Source organism: Saimiri boliviensis, chromosome 6 (assembly GCF_048565385.1).
Source record: "Saimiri boliviensis isolate mSaiBol1 chromosome 6, mSaiBol1.pri, whole genome shotgun sequence".
NCBI lineage: Eukaryota > Metazoa > Chordata > Mammalia > Primates > Cebidae > Saimiri > Saimiri boliviensis.
In genome coordinates this window covers 130344444-130362664 of record NC_133454.1, presented here as the reverse complement: position 1 = coordinate 130362664, position 18221 = coordinate 130344444, and the positions used below count along the sequence as shown (strand labels likewise).

The following is an 18221-nucleotide window of genomic DNA, read 5'->3' as shown; positions in this document are numbered from 1 at the left end:
CCTCTTCCTAAACTGAATCAAAAACAAGACACTCGCTGGTGTGGGTGGCCCACCAGAAACGAGAATCCCAAAAGAAGTCCTACTTCAAATGAGCAGTGAGGGTCGGTGTTCTCCTCAATCTGAGATGCCCGCTCAGGGCGTTCAGGTGTTAATACAGTCACTGTGACAGTGTTTACCGATCCTGAACCTTTTCATAAGAGGCTTATTTTTTTTTTCTGTCAGTATTTTTAGTTGATATGTAATTGTAGTAAATATTTAAGGGGTCCAGTGTGAGATTTTGATACATGTATACAATGTGTAATGATCAAATCTGGGAAATTAGTATATCCATCACCTCTCACCTTTATTTTCCTTGTTTTGGGATCACAAGAGGTTTTTACAGACTTGAAGGGTGTTGCTTCATCGGAGCGCAAGGCTGAACTGGATATCGCTAAACAGACACAAAGAAACTGGGGCGTAAGCAGGATGCTGTCTTTAAAACGCCGAATGCTGGGGCTCTCACACAGTGCTCTTGTTGGCTAACAAATAGATCAGAAGGACTGGAGGGGGATGGCCCAAGGGGTGTGCACTTGGGTGGAAGGCTGGCCGAGGCCTGCGTCCCTAGGGAAGTATTTCTTAGGAGACAGCAGAATGGCATCGGTCTTAAACCTTGCATGGAGCGATCAGAAAAGTGTTCACAGCTGAACTGTGACCAGCTGCAGTGGGGGGTCTAGAAGCCTAGGAAGGGGCGTTCCGGGGCTGGGAATCTGGTGAAAGGAGGGAACTATCTTGAGGATAGGTGTTTGAGCTGGGTTTGCAGGGTAGATACACCACTTTATTCAGATGACTTGCCTTCTTTGGGGTGGAGGGTACTGATAGGCATTATGGAAAGATAGAGCTCCACCCCCACTCTCTGCCACCCAGGTCTTGCGTCTGCCACTGGCGAGCCCAAAGAACATCTGCTGTCCTGCTGACACCTCTCCCAGGAGCCCCAGCTTCCATGCCAAAGAAAGGGTGCCTGCAGGATCCTGCCAGGACGACCTTCTTCCTGTTTGGGGATTATTACTATTTGATTGCCTCCTTTATTTATTTGACAAAATATTTTATCAAATCTATGCTTAGGGAAGCAGCTGCAAGAAAGACGTTTGCAGAAGGCAGCTGCCCCCAAGGAGTCACAATATTTACTCCACGTGTGTCCTGTGAAATATTCAGGCCCCAAACACAACTTTTTATTTTTTATTTTTTTAAAAAACCTAAGTGCTTTTAAAGACTTCTTTGAAATGTGGGACAATTATGCAAGCAGGAAAAAAAAGTATCTAGAGCAAATATTTAACTTTGCCTTTGGTATGTTGAAGTCACCAGCCCATGCAAACCTTCCAGGCATGTCCTGTTAGACTTACACACACACATTCTCTCTCTCTCTCTCTCTCTCTCTCTCTCTCTCTCTCTCTCTGTGTGTGTGTGTGTGTGTGTGGAGGGCACAGTTTGGGGTTTGCGTAATGTCAAACTCCAGGGTTCTGGAGGCAGTTCTCCACAGCTTGGACTCTGATCCCCACCCACTCCTTCCAGAATATTGGAAAACCCAGAACACAGAAACTTCAAGAGCTTACTCAGAAGCACGCAGCTTGTATTGGGGGAGAGTCCCAGTGAATGATTAAGGTCTTGAGAAAATCTATCAGCCGATGGCTCACACATCAGATCAGGGTGGAGTAAATCAACCCGGCCACAGCTCAGAGCTCCGGACCAGCCCCTTAGGGCTTCGGCAAACCTAGCAATCCGGAGTCCTGGATAATAACAGCATGCCTGGGAGTCTCCGGAGGGTGCCTTTTGCCGCCGGGATTCGCTTGAGCCTTTGGCTTATGCTCTCCCCGCCCCACCCCCCAGCTTTTCTTGGCTTGGAGGGCAGCTGGTGGAGACCTCGCGGTGCACCCCTGGGGGGAAGGCGCCCCAGACCTGGTGGCCTGGGCAGCAGACGACGGCATATTACCCGGGTACAAAGTTTTTATTTGCTCTGCAAACGTTTTGATGTGCAGTCGGCCTCTATTTCCGAATCCTATTATTATAAATACTCTGTGGCGGTAGCCAGCTGCGTTCAGGATAATCGCGCAAACCGAACCGGACTTTACAAAATTCAGGGACTTTCTCCTCGGCCGAGTTCGGCCGGGGAGGGGGAGGTGCGTGGGCCACGCAGCCCGGGGCGGGGCGGAGGCGGCCTGGACACCCCGCGATCTCCCGGGGTTGCCACAACAGACCCCACGCGCGCGCCCGAGCCGCAGCGGCGGGAGCGGGAGCGGGAGCGGGGCCGGGGCGCGGGACGGAGGTCCGGGGCGGGGGCGGGGGTCCTGGGCCGCGCGCGTCCTTTCGGCAGCGAGAGGGCCCCTCCCCCACCCTCGCCGGAGCCCGCGCCGGCGGGGCCGAGCAGCGCTTCGGGGGACCCCGGGCGGCGGGCGGCAGTGCGGGGCGGGGCCGGGTCCTTCCCCACCCCCTGCACCTGAGCGGCGGCCGCGGCTCCCGCGCTGTGGCGGGCTGGGCGCGGCGCCGCGGGAGCCAGGTGTGCGCGGACTCCCGCGCTCCCGGGGGGCTCGGACCCGCCCCCGACTCGCGGAGCAGCTGCCCGAGCCAGGTGAGGCTGCGGATGGGGAGGACGGGAGGGGCCTCTTGGGCACCCGGCCCTGCTCACTGAGGGCGTTTTGGGTGCGTCTCGATTCCAAGAGCACCAACTACCGGGAAAGCGCAGTCCTGGACCCAGAGAGGCTGGAGAGGCGGGTGCTGGGGGGAGGGAGCCGCGTGCCCAGGTGGGGGTCGATTCTCGATAGCGAGCCCCTCCCCCCGAGCGCCTTCCTTCCGGGGCAGGGGCGGGTGTGGAAAGCTTTGGGAGCGGCGTAGGCGCAGCGCGCAGGAGCCCCCGCCTGTTCCCTGCGTGCACGGACCCGGTGGTCTCCGGCGTGTCCTGCCCCTTCCTCTGGCACAGCGCGTGTGGTGCGATCACCGCCGCGCTCCCGGGTCTCCTCGCCCCAGGTCGCCGCCCGCCAGCCCTAGGACCCGGGCTAGAGAGCCCAGCCGAGGAGCCGGTGCGGGGCCGCCAGGTGGCGCGCGGGGGCGGGGACCCGAGCCGCGGCCTCCCGGTCCCCGGAGACCCCGCTGCGGTCACCCTGGCCCCGCACCCAGCTCCCATCCAGGCGTGCGCGGCTGCAGCAGCTATCGCGGAGAGGCCGGGGCCGGCGCGCCTGGTGCGGGCCCGGGGGTGGCGGGTCGGGCGCTCATGGCCCGAGGGTCGCGCGGAGCCACCTCCGGGTGCCCGACCCCCGTCCGCCGGGCTCACCAGCTGGGATAGGGAGACCCGGCGGGCGCAGCCCGGCCGCTGCCGCCGGTGAATTATGCAGGAAGCTGGCACCGGCGCGCTCGACTTGATCAAGTTTCCCTGGCAACTTTCGCCCGGGCATCCCTCCTCCCCGGCGGCCGGGCAGCTCCGCCCGCGCAGCCCGCGGCCCAGGCGCCTCCACCGGGCGGCCCCGGCCCCGGGCGCCAGGCGAGGGGAACGCTCCCGGAGACGCCGACAGCGCACTCGCCACCGGGCTGGGGCCGCCGGACTGAGCCAGCAGGTGCGACCACCGCAGCGGGCTTCGCCGCCCGGGTTCCGGGACTTTGGGGCGGGTGTGGGGGTGCGCAGCGCGGCGCCCTCCAGGTGGGTCTTAGTGCGGACACCCTACTCAAGGTGGGTGGGCGCGCGGGCGAGGAAGCCAGGGAACCCAGAGGGAGAAAGGGTGGTGCAGGTGACCGTGGGTTTTCGCCGCCGAGCTTTTAAAGGGGCTCGGGGCTCCTGGGTATGAGAAGGCGCTCGGGCTGCGCAGGTGGGGGGATTCAAGTGTGGGGGTTCAAGTAGGGCCCTCGGGCGGGGGGTGCTGGCAGCTGCGGGCAAGGTCCTGGGCGTCCTCAGAGGCCATCCGAAAATAAAAGTGGTTTTCGGGTGGAAATTCGAGGTAGTAAATTGGATAGTTGCGTGACCTCTTTTTCGTTCGAAACTCAAGTTCTAACGTTAATGAGGCCAATCAGCTAATTAAGCTGCCAGATCCAGAGAGGTAATTTCAAAGTCCCCCGGTGGGGGTGGGCGGTTTGCTTTCTACCTGGGATGTGACCCTCGGTTTTGCAGACCCAGACACAGGGACGTGCTGCCCCCGAGGAAAACGGCCTGGCCGATTCAGCCTTGACCCGGGTGCTCTGTGGTCCGCTTCACGTAATTAGTGATGCCCTCCTATGCGCCAGACACCGAGCCTGGTGCCCCGGCGGTTTCGGCAGATCCAGAACAGCCCCTGGGCCAACTGATTTTGGAGTTTTCCAACTACTTGTGGGTTGGAAACAAGGTTGAGGATCATAAAAGGGTTGAGCCTGCAGGAGCGCAGTGAGGGGAGCCAGCTGGGCCCGCTCTGGGTTCGGTGTTAATTGTGGGGAAAGCCGCTGGTTGCTCTCACGGGGGGATTGGTAGGTAAGAGCTGTGGGTTTCTATGCCGGATGTCACAGTGTCCTTAAATGGGGCTTGAGGGAGACCCTTGTCCTCAGAGGAACCCGGGTGTACCAGTAATACCTGGATGACCCAGCTCCCGGGGGGCACTGGCTTTAAGGCCTTTGATTGTCATTACACCCAGGAATTCCCTGTTTTCCTGGAAGGAAGAATTGGGTGGAAAGCTTGGTGCTTCTTTGGGTCCCTTTGGAAGGAGGTTGGAATTCAAGTGTCAAAGGTGACTGAGTAGGTGATTTCGCCCATGAAGATGGTTCCAGTGGGCTGGGTTGATGGCACTGGGCTGATTTTAACCAGTTAGATCCCCCCAGGAAAGGGGGGCTCTGCGTGAGGGTTCCTTGTGCATACTCTCTCCAAGTACAGTCTGCTCTAGAAAGCCCTGTTCCTATTCAGGTGAGTTTCAAGGAGATTTTCATTCATTTCTTTATTCAGGTGCTTAGGGTTGTGTGCAGGGCCCCGACTGGCTTCCAGCCATCTTGGTCTAGGCAGGGGGGCTGGGGAGCCAGGTGATACCAGATGTGAGTGCTGCCCAGAGGAATTTCGAGACCGCATTGCATTTTATATTTCATCAGTGATGAAGAAAAGGATGGGAGAGAAAAACGGGCCAGGAATTGACCAATATACAGGAACACACTCCTAAAAATGGCTTTTTATAGGAAGGCAACGTTTTAGCCTACTTGCCTTATTTCCAAATATGTAGCAGAGTTGCAGATGAGAGACTCTGGCATCCTTGTGGGACCTGATAAGGGATGAGGACTTTTCTAGAGTGAGGCTCAGCTTGGGAGCCATTGTGGGGCCGGAGCTTGTGCCCATAACAGAGTTCTGGGATGACACCTGAGGTCTCCCGCACACCTGAGGTCTCTCACCTGCCTGGAATTCCAACCTCCTGCTTTGTAAACTCCAGGAGGAGCTTTCACGTGGGGCTGTAGTACCTGGAGTCTGGGGGCAGCCTGGAGGGTGTGGCTGAGAAAAGCTGGTGGAAATGGACGCCGCAGCCTCTTCAGGAGCCCGCAGATGTCCTGTAACTGGGACTGTGAGCTTTAGGGAGGGATCCTGAGGGTTCTTTCATCCCTGTGACCTCCAGCAAATTTCCTGACCCTCTCGGTTTCTACCAACTGGGGAATTTGTGGAAGGAAGGAGAGGAGAGGGGAGGAGAATGTATGACAGCTCGACAAAGACCCTGGAGCACCCCCGTCTTGCCATTCACCTGGGCACTGGGAGAATGAATCGCTTGTTGAGAGACTGGGCGCATATTTAGTGCAGGGCTTGGAGTCTGCAGCCCCCCGGGGCTGAGTGACCTTTGTGACTTGGCCACTGCACCTAACCTCCCACCCAAAATGAGAGACCTGTCACTCTCTGATGGCCAGAGGGGATTTAGGATGTGTTTCTTTCCGCAGGAGTAATCATCTGAGGGCCTGCCGCCTCATCCAGGCCTGGACCGGCAGCAGGGGCTGCTTCGGAGCTTCCAGGCTCATGGGGAGGAAAAGGCGCCACCAGACAGGGGTTGTGATGGAGGTGACCACTGAGTGATGCAGGGCATAGGAAGGGTCCCCAGCCCACTGTGGGGTGGGGGTATGCAGACCCCTGGAGGAGGCCCGGGCTGTTTGACGGCATCCTCCTGGGGCTGAACGTGGGCCCTTGTCAGAATGATCCAGTCCTTGTTCCCAGGGTGGGGACAGAGCAGAGCCACCCGCTAATAACGTCAGCAGCTGCAGCTTGGGTAGTGAGACTCTCACTGGGCATTTTCCTTGTGGTTGGCATTCGTGCCACACTCTTGCTATTTATTCTCTCGGTCAGTCTCACAGAAGTCCCAGAAGCCAGCGCTGATTCATTACGACTCCCATTTCACAGATCAGGAGCCTGAGGCTCAGAGGAGTGAAGCCGCTTGCCTGAGCCCACACAGCTAGTAGGTAGGGGAGCCCTTGACCCCACACAATACGGCGGCTAAATGCACGCCGCCCAGCTGGACAAAGCAGCCAGGCAGCCGTTGGAAAATTAGACTTCTCGCTCTGTGCTGTGAAACAGCGCTGCGGTCAGCAGGTGCAAACCAGCTTCTGATCAGACTTCTTGATGTGCTGCTCATTTTCCATTGTTGAAAGCAGATTCAAGGACTGGTCTGATGCTGCTGATGGACAGCTGTCTCATTGGCTGTGGGGCCAGTGCTGATGCTGGGCTTTGGGGTACAGGTGCCTCTGACGCGAGCCTTCCCTGCATTTCAGGGTTTCCAGTCTTCACAAGGCAGAGGAAGATGGGCCTGTGCCCAGTACCCAGAGCCTGCCCTGGGTTTAGGGACCGTAGCCTGGGTTTCTCTGGATGCAGGTACCTGGGGGATGGGCCTTTGGGGATGGGCTGGCTGAAAGGCAGCCTGCTCCCTGGGAGATTAAGCTCTTAAAAGCGTGTGAGGCTGCCAGGAGTTTGTGGGCAACAGCAGGAACACGCCGGGCTCCCCTGATTGGCTGCCAGATGTCATTGCTGAACCCCAAGCTGCACCAGAGCACGACTGGGGACGGTGTTTGAAAATTGTCCTTGCTGGGCGTGGTAGCTGCTCTGGGGTTAGCTCAGTGAGGGGCATGTGAGTGGAATTAGGCCACAAACTCCCAATCTGAGGTTGCAGATTCCAGATGGTGGGATGCAGGACTCCTGGCCCCTCCCAGAAATTCTGATGCAGTAGAAAGGCAGCACTGGAGTCCCCTGGGAGGGGGAGGAAGAACAGTGGGGGGCAGCCCTGAGATGCCAGACTTAGAAAGGCCTCACCGGAGACCCCCTCCAGGAGGCGCGAATTCGAGGTAATGAGCCTCACAGCGTGGCCGGGCCCAGCTGGGGCCTGCTGCTTCCATTTTTTTTTTTTCCTCTCCCTAAAAGTGTTATTTTCAAAAAGCAGTTTATCCTCTCGTACATTTTCTGCAACAATTTCTTATGAGAAATTAAAATATCCAGCAAAGCTGAAAGAATTGCCAGTGAACTTTCAGATTCTGCCATTAATCATTTACCAGGCTTCTCACACGTTTTAAGGTCAACATCTAACATTTTTCTTCATGGGTTTAAATACTGGTAAAGGCTACGGTACCTCTGTGAGGTAAATACCGATATTTTAAAAGTAACTGTTGGCTAACTCTTGACTCCTTGTGGTATAAACCCATCATGACTCCATATCCACTTTTCCTTGACAGATATGGAAGTGAGCGTTAGAAAATTTATATCATTATTTTCTCTTCTTGAATTTATGCAGCCACTTCCCCCAAGAATTACATCCTAACGTAATAGACTTTTATGCTCATGGGTCTTTTATTAATCAACCTAGCATACTTCTCTGCATGAAAAATATACATAAATTGACTTTCATAAAATTTCCTGTGACCTCAAGTTGCTAAGTATTTAAAAAATTATTTCTGAATTGAAAAAACTGTACAGTCATTGCTGGGGCACAGTTGGTCCAAAACTAAATATATTACAGATTTTGAGAGATGGGATAGGGGAAATGCTGCTGGCACTGTACCCCTGAGTGACGAGGCAGTGGGTGTCTTTGGGGTTTTAATTGGTGCCCGGCTGCCTGAGCTTCAGGTGTCGGGAGGGCTCTTCACCTGGAGCTGCACCCCGACCTCGCCAGCTTCCCGGGGATAGCAGTGCCTTTGTGATGTAAAATCTCAGGGATGCTGGGGAAGGGAGGTGGGAAAGGGGACCCGAGGCCTTTCTGCAAAGAGCAATTCCAGGAAAGACTTGGTTACCCTCTACACTCAGCTGGGCCCACTTGGAAAGGGTCCTTGCACCTCATTTTGAAACCCCCTGCAGGGGAGAAGATCTGAGTTCACAAGATTACACCGCACTCAGGGTCCCGCAGGTGTTTCTTACCCGGGGACAGTGGTGATACCCAGGTGAAGACAGTGACAGGTGATGCCAGCTGTGTGCTCTGGACACCGCCAGGCTTGGGGGTGTCCTGCGCCTCGTTGTTCTCACTCTGGCTCCTCAGTCCCCTCCTCTTCTTAAGGAGAATCCAGAGTGAGTGCCCACAGTTCTCGCTGGGGGTAGGGAAGGGCAGAGAGTCTGGACAGCTGGCACCCTGACCCCTAGTCCACTGGGGTGGGTCCTGGGAGGCTTAGGGCCCAGGGAATGGGGTGCAGGGCCTCCTGGGTTTCCAGGCCCAGAGCAGACTGAGCCATCCTGCCACAGGAGTAAACCAAGGCAGAGGACAGTGGCTGAATGTGCTGAAGGTCACGTGGCCCAGCTGGGATCCACACTGGGCGGCCGCCCATGCCACTGTGCAGAGTAAGGCCCCTGGGTGGCACGCCAGTTCGTTTTTCTGTTCTCTTTTAGGTAAAGCAGATAAGGTAGCAAAGTGATTCTCAAACGTTTAGCTTAAGGAACCCTTTTTGCTCTCTTAGAATTCTGAAGGACCCAGAAGATTTTTGTATATGAGCACTAATCTATTGTTATTTATCCTATTAGAATTCAAAAATATTATTAATGCATTTAAAAACAGCAGTAATAAACTCATTGCATGTCGGTATAATGTGTTTTTATGAGAAAAAACTATTTTCAAAATAAGAAAAACACTTGGTGAGGCCGGGCATGGTGGTTCAGGCCTGTAAGCCCAGCACTTTGGGAGGCTGAGGCAGGAAGATTGCTTGAGGCCAGTGTAGGGCTGTTGGCCCCACAGGGTCATGGGGTGTCCCTTACGCTGTGCTGAGGTGCAGGATCTGAGACGTAAAGAGGACACTGGTGAGGAGCGGCTGGACTTGGGGGGCCATGCCACCTATGAGCCGAGACAGGTGAGGTCCCGAACGTCCAGAAGCGTCTGTATTTATCAGGTACAAGCAGGGAGAAGGGTCATAAGTGAGGTCGTCATCTATAGGCTTACTGACAGGGCATACATAATCACGTGAGTCACAAGTGAGGGGGCCACCTCATTATGTCACCTGGGCAGAAAGGTGGGCCATGAGCAGTAGGGGGCCGTGCCGTGTGCAGTAGTAGAGGGTCATGTACAGAAAAGGGGTCCACCCCCATTAGATCACCGAGGCGAGGAGGTGGGCTGTGTACAACAGGTGTCATGTGCAACACTTCTTATCTGGGGGCTGGAGACTTCAAAGGGTTTCTAATAGAAGGATACTGTAAGCCAGTGCAGTGGAGGCTGACAGACGTGTGCTCTTCTCTAAGATATTTATGGGAGGATGATCTGAGCTAGCACAGAATCGAGGAGAGACTGACAGGATGTCCAGCCGCCGTGACTGGTCACACCAGAGGGTTCTTCTCCCTCGGTTACTTCCAGGATCTCCAGCCTGAGGCTGATTTTCCACAGGAACTGGATGCAAGGTACCACAACTCCTTTATCAGGAGGAGAGACACTTGTTCCAAGCCTGCCATACAGCGTGTGCCCTTTCAGGCAGGGCCGCCGCCGCCTGGGTCTTTGGTTCTCGTCCTGGTCTGGCTGTTTTCCCATGTACTGCTTCTGTGCTGTGACTGCTCTGGGCATTCCTCCTACTACAAACTACTATATGGTTATATGGAAGGATTCTATAAATCAGCACTGAATGTGTCGGTACAGCTCCTACTATATCCCTTATATGATTATACAGAAAGATTATATGGAACTAATATATATATATATATATATATATATATATATATATGCTAGTTATAAGTAGGCAGTGAGTTATACTTCAGGCACAAATTGTGCCTGGGGTCTGCACAGTTTTCCTTCCTCGGTGCCCATGGTGGGTGTTACCCACAGGCCAGGAATTTGAGACCAGCCTAGGCAATATAATGAGACCCCATCTCTACAAAAAATAAAAAATTAGCTGGTGTAGTGGCATGCATCTTCTGTGGTCCCAGCTACTCAGGAGGCTGAGGTGGGAGGATTACCTGAGCCTGGGAGGTTGAGGCTGCAGTGAGCCATGATCATGCCACTGTACTCCAGCCTGGGTGACAGAGTGAGACCCTGTCTTCAAAAAAAAAAAAAAAAAAAAAAAAAAAAAAAAAGTGCAGTGGCTCATGCCTGTAATCCTAGCACTCTGGGAGGCTGAGGTGGGTGGATCACTTGAGGTCAGGAGTTTGGAGTTTGAGACCAGCCTGGCCAACGTGGTGAAACCCTGTCGCCACTAAAAATACAAAAATTAGCCAGGCACAGTGGTGCATACTTGTAGTCCCAGCTACTCAGGAGGCCGAGGCAAAAGAATCACTTGAACCTGGGAGGCGGAGGTTGTAGTGAGCCAAGATTGAGCCACTGGCACTCCACCCTGGGTGACACAGCAAGATTCTGTCTCAAAAAAAAGCACTTGGTGAGAGGGATGGTGTAACATCTTTGCAAATCCTTTTTACTGTCATGTTTAATGGAAGACGGCTGGGTTCCTGTATCTGCTCCTGCAGTCAGCTTGTTGGATATCACACGTTCCGTAGCTTCCATTGTGCACCTGGGGGAGGATGAGCTTGAACACGCAGCTCACATCTCAGCGATATGATGAGAATGGTTTGACTTCAGGGATCACTTGAATAGGCCGGCTCCGGGGCTGCACGTGGAGAGCCTCTGGGAGGAGCATGGGATCCACTGTGTCAGTGCACGGGTCCGGTTTGAAAGCTGGCTTTGATGTGGTCTAGAGGGCGTTTTGAATGATGCATGTCCCTCTTCTTGTTATTTAGGGTATGCCTGTGGAGTTTAGTTGGGGGCTGCGGACAGCCACCAGGTGGTTCCCACGCCAGGACCGGGCCCTCTGATTGTGGAATCTAGGATGGTGGGAGCGTCCAGGGGCTCTTCTTAGGCTGTGGGTCAAGGAGGCTGGCAGAGCCTGAGGTGGCTTAGGAGCCTCTGGGAGAGCAGCCTGGCCTGTCTGTAGAGTGGGACTGGCTTGCAAGTGTGGACAGGAAACGGGAGGACTTGCAGGCGTCTGGCTCCTGAGGAAGTCTGTAGTTGTCTTGTGATGTCTGATTCTGGTATCAGAGTAAAATTGGCCTTCTAAGATGACTTGGGAAGCATTCTCTTCCATTTTTTTTTTTTTTTCTGAAAAGTTGATGCAAAATTGGCCTTCATTCTTCTTTAAGTGTTGGGTAGAATTCACCAGTAAATCCATCTGGGCCCGGGCTTTTCTTTTGTGAAAAAATTTTAAATTATTAATTGGATCTCTACTTGTCATAGGTCTTTTTAGATTGCCTGTTTCTTCTTGAGTCAAGTTTGTTACTTTGTGTCCCACCAGAAATGTGTGGATTTCATGTGAGTTTCTCTAATTGGCTTCTGTGTGTGTAGTTGTTGATAGCACTGTCTCATGATTCCTGTGTGTGTGTGTGTGTGTGTGTGTGTGTGTGTGTGTGTGTGTATGTATGTGTGTATGTTTCAGACCAAGTCTCCCTCTGTCGCCCAGGAGTGCAGTGGTGTGATCTCGGCTCACTGCAATCTCTGCCTCTAGTTTCAAGTGATTCTCTTGCCTCAGCCTCCCGGGTAGCTGGAACTACAGGTGTGTGCCAACACGCCCAGCTAATTTTTAGTAGAGATGGGTTTCACCATCTTAACCAGGATGGTCTCGATCTCCTGACCTCCTGATCTGCCCACCTCGACCTCCCAAAGTGCTGGGATTACAGACATTGAGCCGCCATACCCAGTCCATTTCCTTTTAATTCTTTTTTTTTTAAGTGAAAGCAATTTAAGAAAGCAAAGAAAGAAAAAAATGGCTACTCCATAGGCAGAGCAGCCGATTCGTTTTAATTCTGTGAGTTGGTAATGTCCCTTCTTTCATTCCCGAGCTTAGTAATTTGAGTCTTCCCTTCTTTTCTTGATCATTCCAGCTAAGGTTTGTCAATTTTATTGACATTTTCAAATAACCCACTTGTCGTTTCATTGATTTTCTTTGTTATTCTAGCCTAGATTTCATTAACTTCAACCCTCACCTTTATCGTTTCCTTCTTTTGCTTGCTCAATTTTAGTTGCCTGTTCTTTTTCTAACGTTCACAAGGTTTTGTTTACTGATTTGAGATTTTCTTCTTTTAATAGAAACATTTACAGATCTGAATTTCCTTTAAGTACAGCTTTTGTTGTATTCCATAAGTTTTGATATGTTTTGTCTTCCTTTTCACTCATTTCGGAGTGTTTTCCAATTTCCCTGTGGTTTATTCTCTGACCCACTGGCTATTCAGATGTGTGTTGTTTAATTTCCACATATTTGTACGTTTGTAAAGTGGATTTCTAATTTCATTCCATCGTGATAGGAGCACACTATTTGTATAATTTCAGTCCTGGTGATGTTTAATGAGGCTGTTTTATGGCTGGGCATGAAGCGTCTCCTGGAGAATGTTCCACGTGCCCTTGAGAAGAATGCATATCCTGCCGTCTTTGCGTGGCATGTGCTGTAGGCGTCTGCTAGGCTGATCTGGACTCTGGGATACAACAGTGAGCCAGACGGACACATATTTCTGCCCCTGTAGGGTCAACACCCTAGCCAGGGGAACCAGCAATAATTAAGGGAGCCATAAAGAAGCAGGGATTCAGTGTGGGAGGAAAGGAGAGCTTGCTGGTGGGGACTGGGATCAAAAAGGGCTGCCGTTTTAGCAGGGTGATCGGGGCAAGCCGCACTGAGGAGGTGATCCTCCAGCAAACATTTAAAGGAGGTGAAGGAGGCGATGCATGATGGAGGAAGAGTTCAGTGGCAATTGATGTGACAGTACTTTTTTTTCCCCCAATGCACATTTTATAAATTGTGCAAAATACCCGTAACATAAAAGGTTACCCGTGGCCGGGAACCATGGCTCACGCCTGTAATCCCAGCACTTTCAGAGGCCGAGGTGGGCGGATCATGAGGTCAGGAGATCAAGACCATCCTGGCCAACACGGTGAAGCTCCATCTTTACTAAAATATAAAAATAATTAGCCAGGCACAGTGGTGCGTGCCTGTAGTCCCAGCTACTTGGGAGGCTGAGGCAGGGGAATCACTTGCATGTGGGAGGCAGAGGGTGCAGTGAGTTGAGATCACACCACGGCACTCCAGCCTGGCAACAGAGCAAGACTCTGTCTCAAAAAAAAAAAAAAAAAGTTACTCTTTAACCAATTTTAGGTGTGTAGTTCCAGTGCATTGAGTTCACTCACATTGCTGTGCAACCAGTGTCACCATCTTTCTGTAGAACTCTTCATCTTGCAAAACTGAAACCATGTCCCTCTTCTCCCCAGCCCTGGTGACCACCAGTCTACTCTCTGTCTCCTTAATTTTGACTTCTGTAGGGACCTCATCCAAATGGATTCATGCAGTACTTGTCTTTTTGTGTCTGGCTTAATTCACTTAGCATCATGTTCTCAAGCGTCATCCATGTGGCAGCGTGTGTCACAATTTCTTTCCTTTTTGTGGCTTAGTAATATTCCACGGTGTGGATGGACCACATTTTGTTTATATGTTCACCCATCAGTGGGGACCTGGGTGGCTTCACCCTTTGGCTGTCATGAATGATGCTCCTTCGAACATGGATGTGCAAATATCTTGAGTCCTTGATCTCAGCAAACACCTTCAAAAGTAGTGTCCGGCCCCAGGCCCGTCTGGTCTTGACATACTAAAGCTGAGATCTTCTATCCACTGGCCCCAGCCCTGGCTGCTTTCTCACTGAAGGAGGCCCCACCTTTCTTCACGGGTCTCAGGAGAAAGCAGGGGTGATCCTGAGTGTGGCAGAAATTGTGGGACATGACTCTTCCCCATGTCTGGTGCCTTCCAGAGAGGCAAGGTGCTGCTCCCTGGGAACCTGGTGGGGGTGTCTCATCTTTATGGGTTCAGTCACAGCCCACGGTTGCACCAAGAAAGATATGGACCAGAGAAAGTAGTAGGGGAGCAGGACGGGAGGGACTCTGGTTCACTGTTGTATCCCAGCGTCCAGATCCGCCTGACAGACGCCTACAGCACATGCCACCCAAAGACGGCACCTGCTACTTTGACACCTCCTGCAAAAGGTGGGACCAGTAAAAAAAATCAGTGCCAAAGGTGATTAACTGATTAGATGCTTTCGGTTGCCTCGTGATCTTAAACTGATTGTGCAGTGTGCCATTTGCCCATCTCACGTGTAGTTGCTGAGGGAGGTGTGTATTTGTTTGTCCTGTGGGGCCTTGGGTTGCCTGTGTGGGGCAGGAGAAGCAGGGCATCCGGGCACTTCCGACTCCTTGGAAGCTTTGCCTTGATGTTTCCTTAATATTCACTTAAAATCCTCACTGAGTTGATCACATAGCTCAGTTTATACATTTTATGGAACGGTTAACCCCATTTTATTCTTTCTCTTCCTTTTGACATTTGGGTTGTTTCCAGGATCTTGTTTTTGCAGACTGTGCTGCAGGGATCATCCTTCTACGCAGGGCCTCCGCTTCCCTGGGTACCTCCTTATAGGGGGAGTTGTCTGGCCCGCGGCTTTCACTGATGCTCTAACGTTGCTCTCCCAAGTTGCAATCCCAGCCACATGGTGTGAGAACTTCCTGTGCCCCTCCTCCTCAGCAAGACTTGATGTTGTCTGATGTTTGCCAGTCTAATGTGTGGGAAGAGGTATCTCTTTTTAACTTGCATTTTCTCTGACTCATAGAAAGCTTCTCCCAGCTCTGGTTCATCGACCACTTTAGCTTTCCATTTGCTGAATGGATCTCCTGGGCTCAAGTGATCCTCCCACCTCAGCCTCCCAAGGAGTGGGGACCACAGACTGCAGGTGCACGCCATCACACCTGGCTATTTTTTGTTTGTTTGTTTTGTAGTGGGGTCTCCCTGTATTGCCCAAGCTGTCCTCCAGCTCCTCAGCTCAAGCAGTCCTCCCACTTCAGCCTCCCAAAGTGTTGGGATTTACAGGCGTGAGCCACCGTGCCCAGCCCATTTCATTTTTTTGGATGTCGCTCTTAGGAAATTTAAAATTACATTTGTGACTCCGATTATTTTGCTTGGGGACAGCATGGATTTGTAACGTTCCTTCTCCAGGGGCTGGGGTCTGTCCCTTCTTGTTTGGCCCCCTACCCTGCGGTGGCTCTGCTTTCACCGTCACCTTCTCACCCTCAGACGAAGCCCCTTCCCGCTGATGTGCTTCCTTTGAGTTAGGAGCAAAGATTACAGCTGGAGGAACAGGAGAGGGGCTAGGGAGAGGAGACGGGCCAGGTCAGCTTGTCACAGCTGGTCACTCAGACCTGAGTGTGGACAGGACCCCAGAGCTCACTGAGAGTTCATCAAGGTTCTACACTGCTGGCCCTGGAAAGTCCAGCTCCAAACCTCTTGGAGAACTGGCCCTCGGGAGGAGGTGCACTGCGTGTGGGTCCCGCAGCAGGTTTTTGGCAGGGTTTATGCTGGATCCGAGGATCTCTATGCTGACAGGCCTCTCGGGACCCCGTGCAGGCACTTCATGGACCAAGCCTGGTTAAATAGCTTCTGGGGTTCATTCTCCTGAAGAACGAACGAGGTTCTTACCGGAAGCATCTGGGTTAGTATCACATTACCATTGCACATTCAAGGAGGCCCCTGGATATGCAGATGGCTTTCTGGCCACCACTGGGTGTCTGCCCAGCTCCCAGGGACGTGCAGTTGGCTGAGACACCTGTCAGATGCCCTGGGAGTTGTAGCCTGTGCCTGGCGGGCTCAGTGGCCTGGGGTTGGGGTGGGTGACTTTCTGAATAAAAGGAAATGCTCTCAGGTAACAGACCATCCAGCCAGGGACACTCCACATGTAGAGGCAAAAATGATTTCTTGGCCAGGTGCGGTGGCTCGTGCCTGTGGTCCCAGCACTCTGGGAGGCTGATGTGGGTGGGTGGCTTGAGATGAGTTTGATACCAGCCTGGGCAATATGGAAAATCAACAACAACAAATATTAGCTGGGCATGGTGGTGTGCGCCTGCAGTCCCAGCTTCTCGAGAGGCTGATGTGGCACGATCACCTGAGCCCAGAAAGGTTGAGGCTGCTATGGACTGAGATGGTGCCAGTGCACTCCAGCCTGGGCAGCATGGGGAGGCCCTGTCTCAAAAAAAAGGAAACAAAATGACCGTTAACAATGCGTGATAACGTAGGTGACTGGTGTGTTTGCGGGTAGCTCAGTCGGTCGCCAGCCTTGTCATGATGGACGTGTTCTGTGCAGGCATTGTCGGAGGACATTTAATACCGGCTGTGTGCTGGACCTTGTGCATATGGGCTCATGGAGTCACTGGTTGCTCCCTGGGATTATTTCTATGCCCATTTCACAGAAGGGGAAACTGAACTCCAGAGAGGTGCATTGGCTGGGGCTTTGAGCCCATGTCACACGTTGTATGTTAGAACCAGTAGAACAAAAAGAGTCGGGAGCATTGAATCCCCCTTCACTCCTGGAAGTCCTCCTTCTCGGCCTGCCTGGTGGCCCCTCCCGGTCATCTGTGGACAGCCAGTCCTTCCTCAAGCCCCTTGGGCATTTGCAAACAAAATGCTTGTGAACCGTGAGTTGCATCTTCCCAGGCATGAAATCTGTCCCTGCGACTGTGTCTGGGCAGCCCCTCTCCTGGGGAGAGTCCTCTGTGGCAGGTGCAGTCAGCCTGGGGGGGACGGGGAGGACACGGAGAGCCCCAGCGCTTCTGCTGATTGACTCCAGCAAGCTCCTGCCACAGACGGGGCATTTGCCCGGCAGAGTTGAGTGTCACTGTGTCTCAGCACCGTGTTCTCTAGGCTGTGGTGACGAGTGATCTGCCTGGAGAATTCTGGCCACAGAGGGAGCATAGCACTGGCCAGGATGCACCTCTGGTGGCTGTACTCTTGCCCTGACATCTTTGGGCTTTGGAGAGTGTTGGGTTCATTTTCCTTGCTGTGGTAAGTGGTACATTGCAGTGGAGAGCAGCTCTGCCGTGTTGCTGTGTGACCTTGGGCAGGCCAGTTGGCCTCTCTGGGCCTTGGTTTCCTTATCCTTGAAATGGGGATACTAACATATCTCAGGTAGCTATGAATATTAAACAAGAAGGTTTATGTAAAGCCGAGACTGCGATAAGCAGCCACATACCGTCACCTGTTCCTAGTGTCATTAGTGGTGATGGCTGCATCACCCGTGGTCCTTACGGCCTGTGCCACATGTGGATTGTCAGGTCTGAAACACGCCTGTCTTGTCAAGACCGTCCACTGGCCTGTTGAGACCTCAGCTTTGCACACAGGTCCTGTTACAGGCAGAGCAGGGGACGCTGCGGCCTCCACCTGTTCTCTGCAGAGCCTTCCACGTGGGCTTCATGAGTGCGCAGGGTTCAGGGACTCAGAATGATGGGGTGCCCAGTGGCAGCCCCCCAGCTCTTTCTGGGGACTTTGGCAGCCTTGATACCACCGCCCCCCCCATTCCCACCCTCAGTCCATGTGTGTGTGTGTGCAGGGCCTGGGGACAGAGGTGAGTCTGTGTCACAGGGAGAGCCCCATAAGAGGGGCCCCCCCTCCCGTGGGAACTCCAGGTGGCTGGGCTGCTCTGCCGCCCCCGAGCCTGGGTGGGTAGCGTGTGTTCCTCCTTGTTGGCCTTCTTGGACCCCAGTGGCTTTTCCTGACATGGTTGAGCCTTTGTTTGTCGGAAATCTTGACCTGCTGTCTTTTACTGAAGAGAGGGGAGGGGGGCCTGGGAAGTGGGGAATGGGGTAGGGTCTGCAGCTGCCGATTCCGTTAGGGGCCTGCACTGTGGTGGGCTTGGGGCCTTTGGTGTTAGACAAACAGGGTTGACTCCCGCTTTGCTGAAGCCTCCCCCTAAGTGCCACGGCGTGACCTGGGTGCGTGACGGGATCCTTCGCTGCAGCCCTCGGCTGCCTGGTCTTTAGGTTGCA

The 18221-nt window shown here is 53.3% G+C and overlaps 1 protein-coding gene across 10 annotated transcripts in view; it reads left to right on the top strand.

The window, feature by feature from the left end:
• Positions 1-1562: 1562 nt before the first annotated feature.
• The window catches only part of SHANK2 (SH3 and multiple ankyrin repeat domains 2), a 684346-nt gene continuing 667687 nt past the window's right edge, over positions 1563-18221 (top strand). For 3 of the 10 annotated variants that reach the window (XM_074401831.1, XM_074401826.1, XM_074401825.1), the window contains exon 1: positions 2320-2602. The gene's annotated coding sequence lies outside the window, so the exon portion shown is untranslated. The other 7 variants (XM_074401824.1, XM_074401823.1, XM_074401828.1 and 4 more) reach the window with 6 other exon arrangements.